The sequence below is a fragment of the Argiope bruennichi genome, chromosome 4, assembly GCF_947563725.1.
Source record: "Argiope bruennichi chromosome 4, qqArgBrue1.1, whole genome shotgun sequence".
NCBI lineage: Eukaryota > Metazoa > Arthropoda > Arachnida > Araneae > Araneidae > Argiope > Argiope bruennichi.
The window spans coordinates 29,769,185-29,781,630 of NC_079154.1; positions in this window are offsets into that span (position 1 = coordinate 29,769,185).

Consider the following 12,446-nt stretch of genomic DNA (forward strand, 5'->3'; position numbering starts at 1 on the left):
AACACTAAGAAAATAAAATGAATCGTTTAAAATAATCTGTCTAAAACAGGTTTAAAAAAAACTACTTAAAAAACGATATACTTAAAATATAAGCATATACAAAAAATATATATAACTAACATAAATACAATTTAATTAAAAAAAGCATGCAACTAACCTAAAAATAATTTAAATCATTGAAAACAGGTTTAAAAAACTACTTAAAAAACGATGCACTTAAAACTATAAGCGTATACAAAAAATATATAACTAACATAAATACAATTTACTTACAAAAGCATGCAACTAACCTAAAAATAATTGAAATCGTCCGTTCATAACGGTTGTCATGGCAACAGTCAGAACACAGTGCGCATGCGTGAATTTTCTTCGCTGGTTACGTTAACACAAATGCGTGAATTTTTCTACGCCAGTTGGGGTTACGCTATGCAGATTTTACATTTTTAATTTCCTTTATTCTGTGTTATTTTAATTCAAAAGTACTTCAGAATGAATCTGAAACATGGATTAATTAAAAATGTTTAATTTTAAATGCATCAAACATTAAGAAAATAAACAGAATCGTTTGAAATAATCCGCCAAAAATATTAACCCTAGCCTCATTACTGTTGGGAGAAAATAAAACGGAAGCCTTAGTCATTTGGCGGTGGAGAAAATGGAAGATTATTTTGGCGGAAAAGTTGGCGGTGGGGAAAATGGAAGATTATTTTGGCGGGAAAGTTAGTTTTTAATTAATAATTAAAATCCTAATTAAAAATTCGAAAAAAGGAACCCCAGGTGCACATTCCGGACCTCCAAGGTATACATGTACCAAATTTGGTAGCTGTAGGTCAAACGGTCTGGCCTGTAGAGCGCCAACACACACACACACACACACATTGAGCTTTATTATAAGTATAGATTTCTTTCCAGGAAAAGTGCGATTCTATGCACAAAAGACATTTCTATAAATATCAGATTCTTTTTATATCTGTTCTTATGCGGATACTATCATATAGTGTCATCTTGGATCGATTTCACCATGATAAAACTGAGTGTAAGTTCAAAATTATAAGTAATGATAGGTAATTTTTAAAATGAATACTGCCATTATAGTAGATTGTTTCGAATAATATGTTAAATTATGCGCATTCATGATTTTTTTTTAAATTTAAGGTGTATGTACACACCAGAAGATATATTTTTTTAATTTTAACTTTAAAAATCCAGTTTTTTACAGTAGGTCATTAATATATGTTTAAACTTATTTCAGTGAGAAAAACCATATTACACTAATTATTAATTAATTAATATTTAATGAACTAATTAGCATGTTTTTTTTAAACATGATATCTTAAATTCTAATTTGTACAGACACACAATTTTAGTTGGAAATTATGCCTAATATTAGTCTTCATGCTGTCTGCCTCAATCAAGTTATAAAAATATAAATTTTTTTGAACAATTTTTTTATCCACGATGAATAGAAAAAGCGAGATTTTTTTCTGTAATTTTAACTTTTAAATAGCTATTAATAATTTATTTCTATAAATATAACCTTGATTGAGGCACAAAATATTCACTGTTTCCTACAGATTATTTTGATATATAAATAATCGTATTTGAGTAATTTCTTGTTGAGTTATGATTGTTGGAATAAAGCAACATAGTGGAAAAATATCATTCTTCATAAAATGAGTTTTAAAAAAAACGAAACTAGAGTTTTTAGTGAAAGTATCTAAAGAAAAATAATTATAACTCGAGAAAAATTCCGAACATTGACAACATCTTGGTATCGTTTGAAAGCTAAAGAACCAGAGAACATTTTGAAGCAATAAAAAAAAATCGATATTTTGAACGATTTTCGAAGTGTCAAGTGTTTATGTACACCTTAAATGACCAGTATATTTGTAGGTAAGATTGAAAAATAATCATATGTAATCGGTATGTGATTCGTATCTAAATATTTTCTTCATAAACACGATTTTACGAAAAACTGCCAAACGAAGTTTGCTATTTTTAACTAAATGGCGACCTTCTGAAATTTCTGATATAATATCAAATAATGTAATATATTATTTTAATTAATTATCGTTACATTTATTTCCTTAGTGAAATCTATTCAGGCTCAAGCTATACGTTAATGGGAGAATGAGATTATGTTCCACATTGGGCAATTCCACGTACAGTTACAGGTGGTATCTGAATAAAAAACGTGAGAAATAGTTTTGGACCACCTGCCTATATGATGGAAATGATATTTTTAAAATCGTCTAATTTGTCGTTCTTATTAAAGCATTTTCCGATATTGAAATAATCGACATATTTCTTATATTAATGTTGTTGTATATAGTAGTCCACTCCGCCAACATTGATCGAAGCAGTATCAACAGGATTTGTTGTGATCGACTGCTGTCTCTATTATAACCCGTTCATAATACCGGTCGATTCACTGAATTGACATCCTCTTCAAGGCGGTCGACCCCCAACCACAAAGTGGTCGATCTCTGACCTTCCACCTCATCTTCCCGTAAACCTATCATCCTGTTAAAGGAGGAAAAGGCCACCACAAAGTTTTCAATGTTTCTCCAAATGCTCGTTCCACAATAAAAGAAATCCAAATATTTTAAAACTTCGAAATAGGCGGTAATTTTTAAAAAAATTTTTACATCGTGTCCTTCAGTGTTTTAAGACTTTTGTACTTAAATCATTGTTTTCAAATTTAAAATTCTTCCTTATTTTCTGATTTCTATACATTCCTTTAAATAACGATAAATAGTTCCAATTCCTCCACAGATGCATTTATTTTTTCGAATTGTTCAAAATTTCCACATTTTTCTTATACTATTGGACATCCAATCTTTAAGGTAAGATTTTTTTTGTATATAATAAAAACAACTTGCATTGACAAATATTTTATGTTCCAGCTTTTTAAATACAATTTGGAAGAGATTTGTATTTGTATTTTTCGATGCAATTTTTGAGTCAATTTAATGAATTTTTAATTGAAACAATACTTTTTGAATAAATAATTTATGTATGAGGTAAATCCGCGTAATATGGCAGCTAGTGCATAGTATTACTTCGTTCGAAAACATTTATCAAATTAGTACCTTGCCTCTTTTTTCATTATTTTTTTTCTTCATTTTTTTAAAATAGAGAATTTGAAATAATATATGAAGCAATAATAGAAGATTTTAGGTATAGTTTCAACTAAAAACAACTGTTAATGCCGTTTTACAGAAAGGTCGAAAAATCAGAGAATGAGGGAGATCTTTTGAAATCCTTGAATTCACCAAATTGAAGCATATTTTTACAGTTTAATGTTTCAAAAAATCAAGTTAGAAGAAAACCGGGTTTTCTTAATTTCCTAAGACGTACTTTCTAAACATGTTTTGAAGTACGTCCCAGGCTATTTTGTGGACATTCGAAAATTGGTGCTCAATTTTGCTGAAGCCAACCATGTTAAACAAATTTCAATAAATCATAATAAATAGCCAATATGGGTTAGTTTATGTTACTTCTTAAACGTGCTCTACACATATAATTAAAAAGGCCTTATCGATGATTTTCAACTAAGAGGAACACAAAAACTGCCTTAAAATTTTACAAGTGATTTTTTAAAAATAGAAATTAATCGAAAAACGAATCTACAATATAAACGAAAACGAATAGCAACAATGCAATTATTGGGGGAAAATAGGCTCGACAATTCTGTACCTTAGAATCCTGGGAAAGTTTTACATAATCTGAACATGGTTTGTGTATTCATTGTTGCAGGAATATAAACTTCGAAAATTACAACGACGATAATTAGTTTAGTTAGTTAATTTGCTCTGGTGGAGTTCATAAAGATTGTTTCGGCTGTGAAAGCTGCGTAACTTTGCTATTTTAAATTCGTTTAACAATGTTCATTATCATAATAATTTGTTCTTTATTTCAGTGAAACATGCGAATTTTAAATCAAGTTCGATTAAACTTTGCATTTATTTATGCAAAACCCAAGGAAAAATACTTTTACTTTTAATTCACAAAATTTCAACTCGTAATAACATAGTCAGTGCTTCCCAATCGATGCGCGGAATCACTCTCCTACCCCATAGGAGTTAAGAACACCAAATAAACAAAATAATTTTAAAAAAAAAGCAAACTGGTTGGATAAAAATTAACTACGAAGATTACCTATTAATGGCTGCAGTTATTTTTGGTCAGTGAAAAATAATTACTAAATTTAGTATCACAAAGCTCCCTTAGGAACGCGGATTACACCAACTTTCCCCTAAATTGCACATACCTATGCCAATTTTGGAACAATTCAATTTGTTTTTAGTTCCTTCAGTACAATTATTCTGTTATCAAAGTATATTAATTTTTTTGTATTAGAAGTATATATATATAGAAGTTCTGTATTAGAAGTTTAATTAAAATATTTTCTTAATTATATTGCAGTATTTAATTTTGTAATGTTTATTTAATACAGTGTTCCACTAACAAATATAAAATTAATACTTATTGGCATTATAAGAATTTGTCAGATCTAAGTTTATTGATTTTTTTCCGAAAATATAATATATTTATTTAAATTTATTTATTAATTTCACTTTTTTTAAATTTATTTATTAATTTCACTTTTTTTAATTTATTTATTAATTTCACTTTTCTTAAATTTATTTATTAATTTCACTTTTTTTAAATTTATTTATTAATTTCACTTTTTTTAAATTTATTCATAAATGTGTGCTGCAGTATCCCGAAGAAAGACTTATTATTTAAAGAGCAAAGTATTATAATATGATGCATAAAGATATAGAGTGCAGAAAACAAAGTATTGGAATTTTTTAAATCCATCTTCCTATGCATTCCGAACTTCTCCTATAAAATGTGACATTATTCAGTTCATTAATTTAAACTGTAAACATCTCGAAATAAAAGGAAGTCATTTAATGTCCACCAAGTATATAACAAAACCTTTTTAAATATGATTTTTTTTTCTTAAAATAAAAAAAGTTAGAAATAGATAATGAAAAAAAGGTTGCACTTCATAAAGAGCATTTTATATAAGTATTCTATCAATAATTCTATCTTGTATTGCATTACATTCAAAAATTCCTGAACATATCGTTAAGGCAATAATATCAGTGATGCTAATAATCTTTTTTTATAATCCCTAACCCAGTGCCTTATCGTTGCCCTTTTTCGGAATTGTCTTGAAAAAAAAATAGAATGTGAGGTTTTCCAAGGCTAAATTGACCACTCGCCCTTATCATGATAGAGTACCCTGGACTTGTCGAAAAATTTTTAAGTGCTTCAAGAGATAGCGCATGCATTGAACATGTTTGAATTAGATGAAGCCTGATCGGACTAATCGATCACATGATGTTTTTAACATATTTTGAGGAAAATAACATGATTAATCTATATTGCAAAAATATGAAATATGTTATTAAGCTTAGTAGTATATTTCAAGGCAGATAATATTACTCAACTTTTAATTTCTTAATATATAGAATATTATCATAAATTGTATGTATATGTAATGATATTTTAAATTCTTAATTTAATCCAAATTAATTTCCAAAACTTTATCTGAATTTAGCCATTGTAATTTCGTTCTTTTATTTCTTGATCTAATTCCACTTCCGGTTTAATTAATTCTTTTATAAAAAATAATGCACCATCAATAACTACGTATCAAGAGAAAGTGATACTTCGGTACCCTTGAAAAGGTGTCAAAGGTCACCACGTGTATTAAATTGGCGCATGGCCAGAAATCCTATGTGATATAAGGCTAATGATCATTTGTTTCGTATTTTTTTTTTACCTTCTTTCTTACTTCTGCTTTTGTGCAGCGCTGCGTCTTGTAAATAATTATACTTTCCCGAGATGGATATTAGAGATAATTAAAAATATAACATGTCTCTTCAACGTTTTTGAACATGCACTCTGCTTCAACCATAAAAATGTTGCATATTATTTAACCGACAAGATCCGAAATATATTACATATATATTTGGATCAAAATTGAGACCCTTATTTTAAATGACTTTGGAATTGTACTGTGATACTGAATCACATTTTTCGGAATAATTTAATAATAATCTAAATAATTTATGTAGAAAACACCCTTTCAAATATCATCTCCCTTAAAGAATTTTCTATTATGGAGTGTAGTACAAAAAAATAATAAAATTTCAGAAATTTCAAAGCAAAACTTTTCAATGAAATTGAATTTAAAATGGATCATACATGACTTCACATTCTATTCTGAATTTCATCTTAAGATCAAGTAAGAACAAAAAAGGGATAATTCAATGTTCGATATTCAGATATAAACTCTCGAAATCAAAATCCTGTTTCGAACTAAGATTTCATTTGATTCTCAATCTTATAAAAAATAAAAATTCATTTCATTCGCTTAAAGGTATTTAAATGTAAATCTTACTTTATATTATTCTTATTTTTGATCGAATGCAGAAAAAAAAAGCATTTCATCTTTATCGTTTGCTATTTTTAGTGTAGTTAAAATTGCCGTTATTATGTTATTATTTTTAAAATACAACAATTTGATTCATTTGAAATGTTTTGATAAGATTTCAGAAAGGTCTGATTAATTATTGGTGTGAAGATATATTTCTGTTTTACGCCAAAAGTTGTTTACAGAAATAACTATTTGAATAAAGGAAATATTTTTTTTAGTCTGTTATTTGAAAATACATTTTAAATTATAAAAATATGAAAAGTTTATTCAAATAAAAGAACAAATTTTATATTCAAAACGATTTTTACTTTTTAAATACCAAGTTTTCAAATGACACATCATTCGAAAATATTTTGTCCCAAATTGAATATAGTCAAGACAGAAATGAAATCAAGCCTTATTCTTATTCTAATTAATTATAAAAAGTGTTACATATCATTAAATGCTGTTATAGTTTATTTAAATTAATATTTTGTGTAAATATTTTATGCATAAACTAGAAGAAATAATTCTCTTAAATTTTTGAATTTATTATAAAGATACCTACAAATAAGTGTTGTAATACGTATAAATAAGAGGTGTAATATCTATAAATAAATTGTTACTACAAAAGTGGAACAAGTCGAGCAACCTGCATATTTCACTTAAAATGATAAGATTACTGTCTTGATATTAACTTATTATAGTAGATTTCAATTGATCTTTTCCTTTCACTTTTCTTCGTTCTTTTATTTCATATATGGATTCGAAAAACTAACTAAAAAGTCCAAATTAGATATCACAGTGAAAATGTGATGCAATTCTAACCGACAACTTTCTCCTGAATATTTTCTAAGGACTGATAAATTTCAAAAGAAAAATATTTTAATCTTTATGTTGTAAGCCAGAATAAAGTGCAATAAATTTTTAGAATTGTATTATTTCATCTCGAACTATTTATAGTTAGAAACATCCCACACACGTTTTGACAGAATGCTTTAAAAAATTTACTCAAATACCAGTAAAGTGTTAACCAATATTATTATTGAATATTAGTTATGGAATTACATTACGCCATTATTGTTGTTAACAACAATAGGGAACACCATTGTTGTTAACAACAATAATGGCGTTCCATATTGTTGGTAACATAACAATTTCTATAGCACTTGATTTAGAAAAATATACTGAAGGATTTACCCGTTACACTCATTTTCATCAGCATTTAATCAAATGCTCGCGTGCGTGTGTGTATATACAAGAAACATACTTATTTCATATTATCAAATGGTAATACATCACTATACGAACGTTTCAGACTACTGCATAAAATGTCTTTACAGCTGTACTCATTCCAATTCTTTGCTAATTCATGAAGTTGAAAAATGCTATTAGAAATTCCCAGGATAAAGTTCATCATAAATTCTATTCATTCATAAAAGGAAGATGTAAAAGAATTAAAGAAATAGGCATCAAGCAAAGTTTAATCGCACAAGAAGAATGGCTGAACTGTTGCCAAAATGAGTAATCGTTGACTTACTTATGGAAATTGATGTCCATATCTTCCAAAACTAGTATTTTACAAAAGGATTTTTATATCTTCTTAAAGGTCAAAAACTTATTTTTTAATGATATTAATTCCATTTCTGTACAACATTTTTTTAATAAATGTTTAAATGTAATACACAATTTGTAACAATTCTTAATACTATGAAATACAAACTCTTCCATCAAAACGCTCTTTCGAATGCTTTTGCCAAAAATACTTTCTTTGGGATACATTTTGATGTAAGATTTTCATATTCACCTTTATTTGAGGACTTTTTAATTTGCATGCTACACACTTCATTTTTGACTTATTCGATTATTAGTATGTTCTATTTTATATAATAAAAATATATACTTTTTACTTAATATTTAACAGCCCCCAATTTAATAATCGAGATAAACAAGCTGGATGCCAAGTGTGGCTAGTTTTGTATATACTTTAGATACAGCATTATTTTCATAGCCTCCATTCTTTAGAATCACAATATTACTATCAGAATAAAAGAGAACTTCGTAAATCTATCCTAAACAATAAGTTCATTTAAAAGTTTTCACAGGGAACCTAATTTCTTCATATGTCATTTTTCACCGTTCCTTTAAACGTATGTAAATGGAATATGAAAGTCCATTCCAAAAGTCGATCTTTTCAACCTGTTTATACAGATGGTTCGAAATGTGGTAATAATGTTGGCTCAGCAGCAGTTTTTCGTAATGTAGTAATATCCGAAAGACTTCACCCTTTCTGTTCTGTTTTTACATCCGAACTTTATGCAATATATCTTAGCCTTCAAAAAATTGCAACCTTATCCCCTTCTAAATTTATTATATATACTGATTCTAAAAGTAGTATTGCAGCTTTTAAGAATGTATCATCGGAAAGTCATCCCTTAGTTCTAAATAGTTTGCACATATATAATTTGCTAAAAAATAATTTCGCAATTAAATTCTGTTGGATTCCTGCGCATGTTGGAATTTGGGGAAATGAAAAAGCTGACAAGGCAGCAAAAAGCTCAACCCTGCTGAAGGAAAATTTTGTTCCATTATCCGATGCATTACAAGCAATAAAAATAATTCAAAGTAAATTCTGGCAAGCTACGTGGGAAAAGCTATCTACAAATAAACTTTTTCAAATACAGCCATCTGTCAAGGGTTTCAAAAGTAAAATTCTAACTAGAAAGAAAGATGTCATTATCACGAGACTTCGAATAGGCCACACCTATTTGGCCCCAAAACATCTTTTACACTCTGATCATGCACCACTTTGTGATAAATGCAATTCTGTTTTAACGGTTCAGCATATTCTGTGTGAATGCCAAATTTTTAGTACACAACGACAAGTCCATTTTGGAGCAACTGTTTTCAACTTAAATGACATTTTAGGAGATAACCCTCATCCAAATATTTTTACTTTTTTAAAAGATATTCAAATTTTACATCAGATTTAATTGTTTCTTTTTCTTAAAATGCTTTAATTTTTAACACGAAAGCCATATTTTAACAAATGTTTGGCGCAGAATGATCAAATCTGGTCCTTGCGCCATAAAAACCAACCAACCAACCAACCAACCAAAAGTCGAGTCATTCCGAATGAAACATATTCGGAAAAAAAAAAAGAAAAAGGAAGAAAAATTCGAACTCATAACCAAATAATGTTCAACGCTTAGTTGCCATTCTCTCACTGTTAATATTCAAATAATATACCGGTAGAACTGATGCCACATCTCATTTCCATTCTCTGAAATAAACAATAGCGAATCTATAATGCGTGAAGGTGCATCAACTCATGAAAGGTCTCGACCCATTTATTTCAATATTCTGCTTTAACCAGGGCAGGCCTTTACGGAGTTGTATGTAAATAAGGAGGTACTTAATCTTCGCAACCGAAGTGACTGGAATCTCCCGAGACGAAAGAAAAGGGCAAACGATATTCATCACAATTAGTTACTCTTTCTCCCACGGGCAACCAAGATGGCGGCCGTTAAGTTCCGAAAAGTAACGAATAGAGCCAATTACTCTTTGTTGGAATTTGAGCTGATTTCACATGTGAATGTTAATTTTATGAGAAAAAATACGATTAAATAATATAAACTAGGTAATAAATTAAGTTTGATAGATAGATAATATTTTTACTACAAATTTGCTAAAGAATTGTGAAAATTATTTCTGTATCAAATAGTGTATATTGTAAAAATGAAATTAAACCTCAGTAGTATGTTAATGTAAGACCGTATGTAAGCCTGGAGTATATCAAAATTTATTGATACTATAATGCATCTCGGAATACAAAATAATCATGTGATGGTTATTCAAGAATAACCACAGTAACTTCCTGAAATAATTGGAATTATTTTTATGTATGTGATATATATGGAAAACCAGAGTTCAGTAAACATTCTACTAATGACGTTTTTTCGTACGAATGACATAAAAATTAGATTTTATCGGCTGTATATGAAAAAAAATCTTTTGGCATTATTCGATAGATAATGAATTAAATTTCTTTACAATTGTTAAAACATTTGGAAGTTAACAGCATGAAAAAGGAATTGCAACATTGTAAACAAAATAAATATACATGTCAAAATAAAAAGAGAATTATTATTATGTATTCTATATCCATACAGTTTTTATTAGAAAAAGTTATGAAACGTTCAACAAATAAAGCTAAATTTCCCAAAAAATGTAAAAAAAAAAAAAAAAAAAAATGTGTCAGTCTTATATTAAAGAAACACAAAAGACTGAAATCAAAATCGCAATATTAGAAAATTTTTCATCCGTTTTATTATTTTTTCGAAAAATCCATTAAAATTATGTTCAAAGTAACAACATGCAAGTTGAAAAATATTGGGTTTTAGAAATTTCATGACATTAAAAGCAAAGTAAATATTTAGAATTTTCGTAAGAAAAATAATTAACGATAAATTCTACTGAAAGACGTATAATGCATGTATCAGCAGAGCATCAATGTGATCAATGTAAACTTCACTTTCAAAAGACAATGTTACAAAAATGTGAATTGTTTACAAATGAATAAAAGAAAATCATTAAAAATATGACTTAAGGTGTATGTACACACTTGAAACTTCGAAAATCGTTCAAAATATCGAATATTTTTTTATTGCTTAATATGGTTCTCTGATCCTTTAGCTTTCAAACGATACCAAGATGTTGTCAATATTCGAAATATTTCTCGAGTTATTTTTCAAACTTTATTTGTGTTAAGTGTGCACAAAATCTGCAATAAATAATATGGGTATGTGTTAATTCGTTTTAAGTTTGGAAACTGAAACTTACAGTAGCATGCATACGAAAATGTATGCAAATTTTCAATATAAATAAAAAATTTCTATATTTTTATACTTGAGTTCCCTTTCAGATTATCTTTTAATAGAAAAGAAAGATCTAAGAAACAATTTTGTCATTACTATTTGGCAATGTCACTATGAATTCAATCATATACTTAGTTACTAGATATTTAGTTCAATGAAGAACTTGGGGAGTTAAATCTTTCTCCAGCTCAAAAAATGCAACAGGACAAATAACAAAGTTCTGCAATTTATTGTACAGAAACCTAAGGATAAATCTACCTCTTAAACTGAAATAATAATAGTTGCAATATCATAATATTATTCAAATGAATTTATAAAAGTAAAAAATAATTTTACTTACCATAAATAATTAGAAACTTCACTTCTATCCTTATAATTTTTATCGAGCAGAAATTTTCTTTGCCTTCATTTCTGTATAATTATATCTTTTATCAAAAACGAAAAATATTTATTAAAATTTTTCAATTTCATGAAGATATATTAAATGTTATAACTGTAAAGATCGATTAATAAGAAAATCTCATAAAATTTAACTTGTGATTTAAAATTTGGTCTTCAAATACACTGCATTCGTTTCGATGATTTTTATTCTGTGGAAATATCTTTTAGACAATTCAAATAGAATTTTAATATTCTATATATGATGCAGAAAACAGGCATATACGTCAGAAATGTTCAAAACTTATGCAAAAGAATTTTCAATTGAATAAAATTGCTGCTTAAAAGCATTCTAAACATAATAATAATATAATAATAGCAGCAAAAATGAACACGAAATAGAAATGGAATTTGAAAAAGTTGTAATGGTTTTATTGTTCTGTGTTGGGATATAAACGAAAGGGTCGTAAGAGAGATTTAAATTTAAGTGCCCAAAGCGAATGGAATGACTTTTTTTTCAGTAAAGGGGACTCCAAATAGAAGTTCTTTGTCCGGAATGAGATCTGGAAGGTAATCCCTGAATATTGATCATAAAATCTTCCTTTTTGGCTTTTAAATGAAATTCAAAATGCAAGTCTTGTAGAAGTCATTTTAAATCAAATTTACTCGAGGAAATTTCGCTTTGAAAACTCTAGAAATTTATGGTTTTCATACACAACCGCGAATAGAAAGTGCTTTTAGAAAGCAATATATTT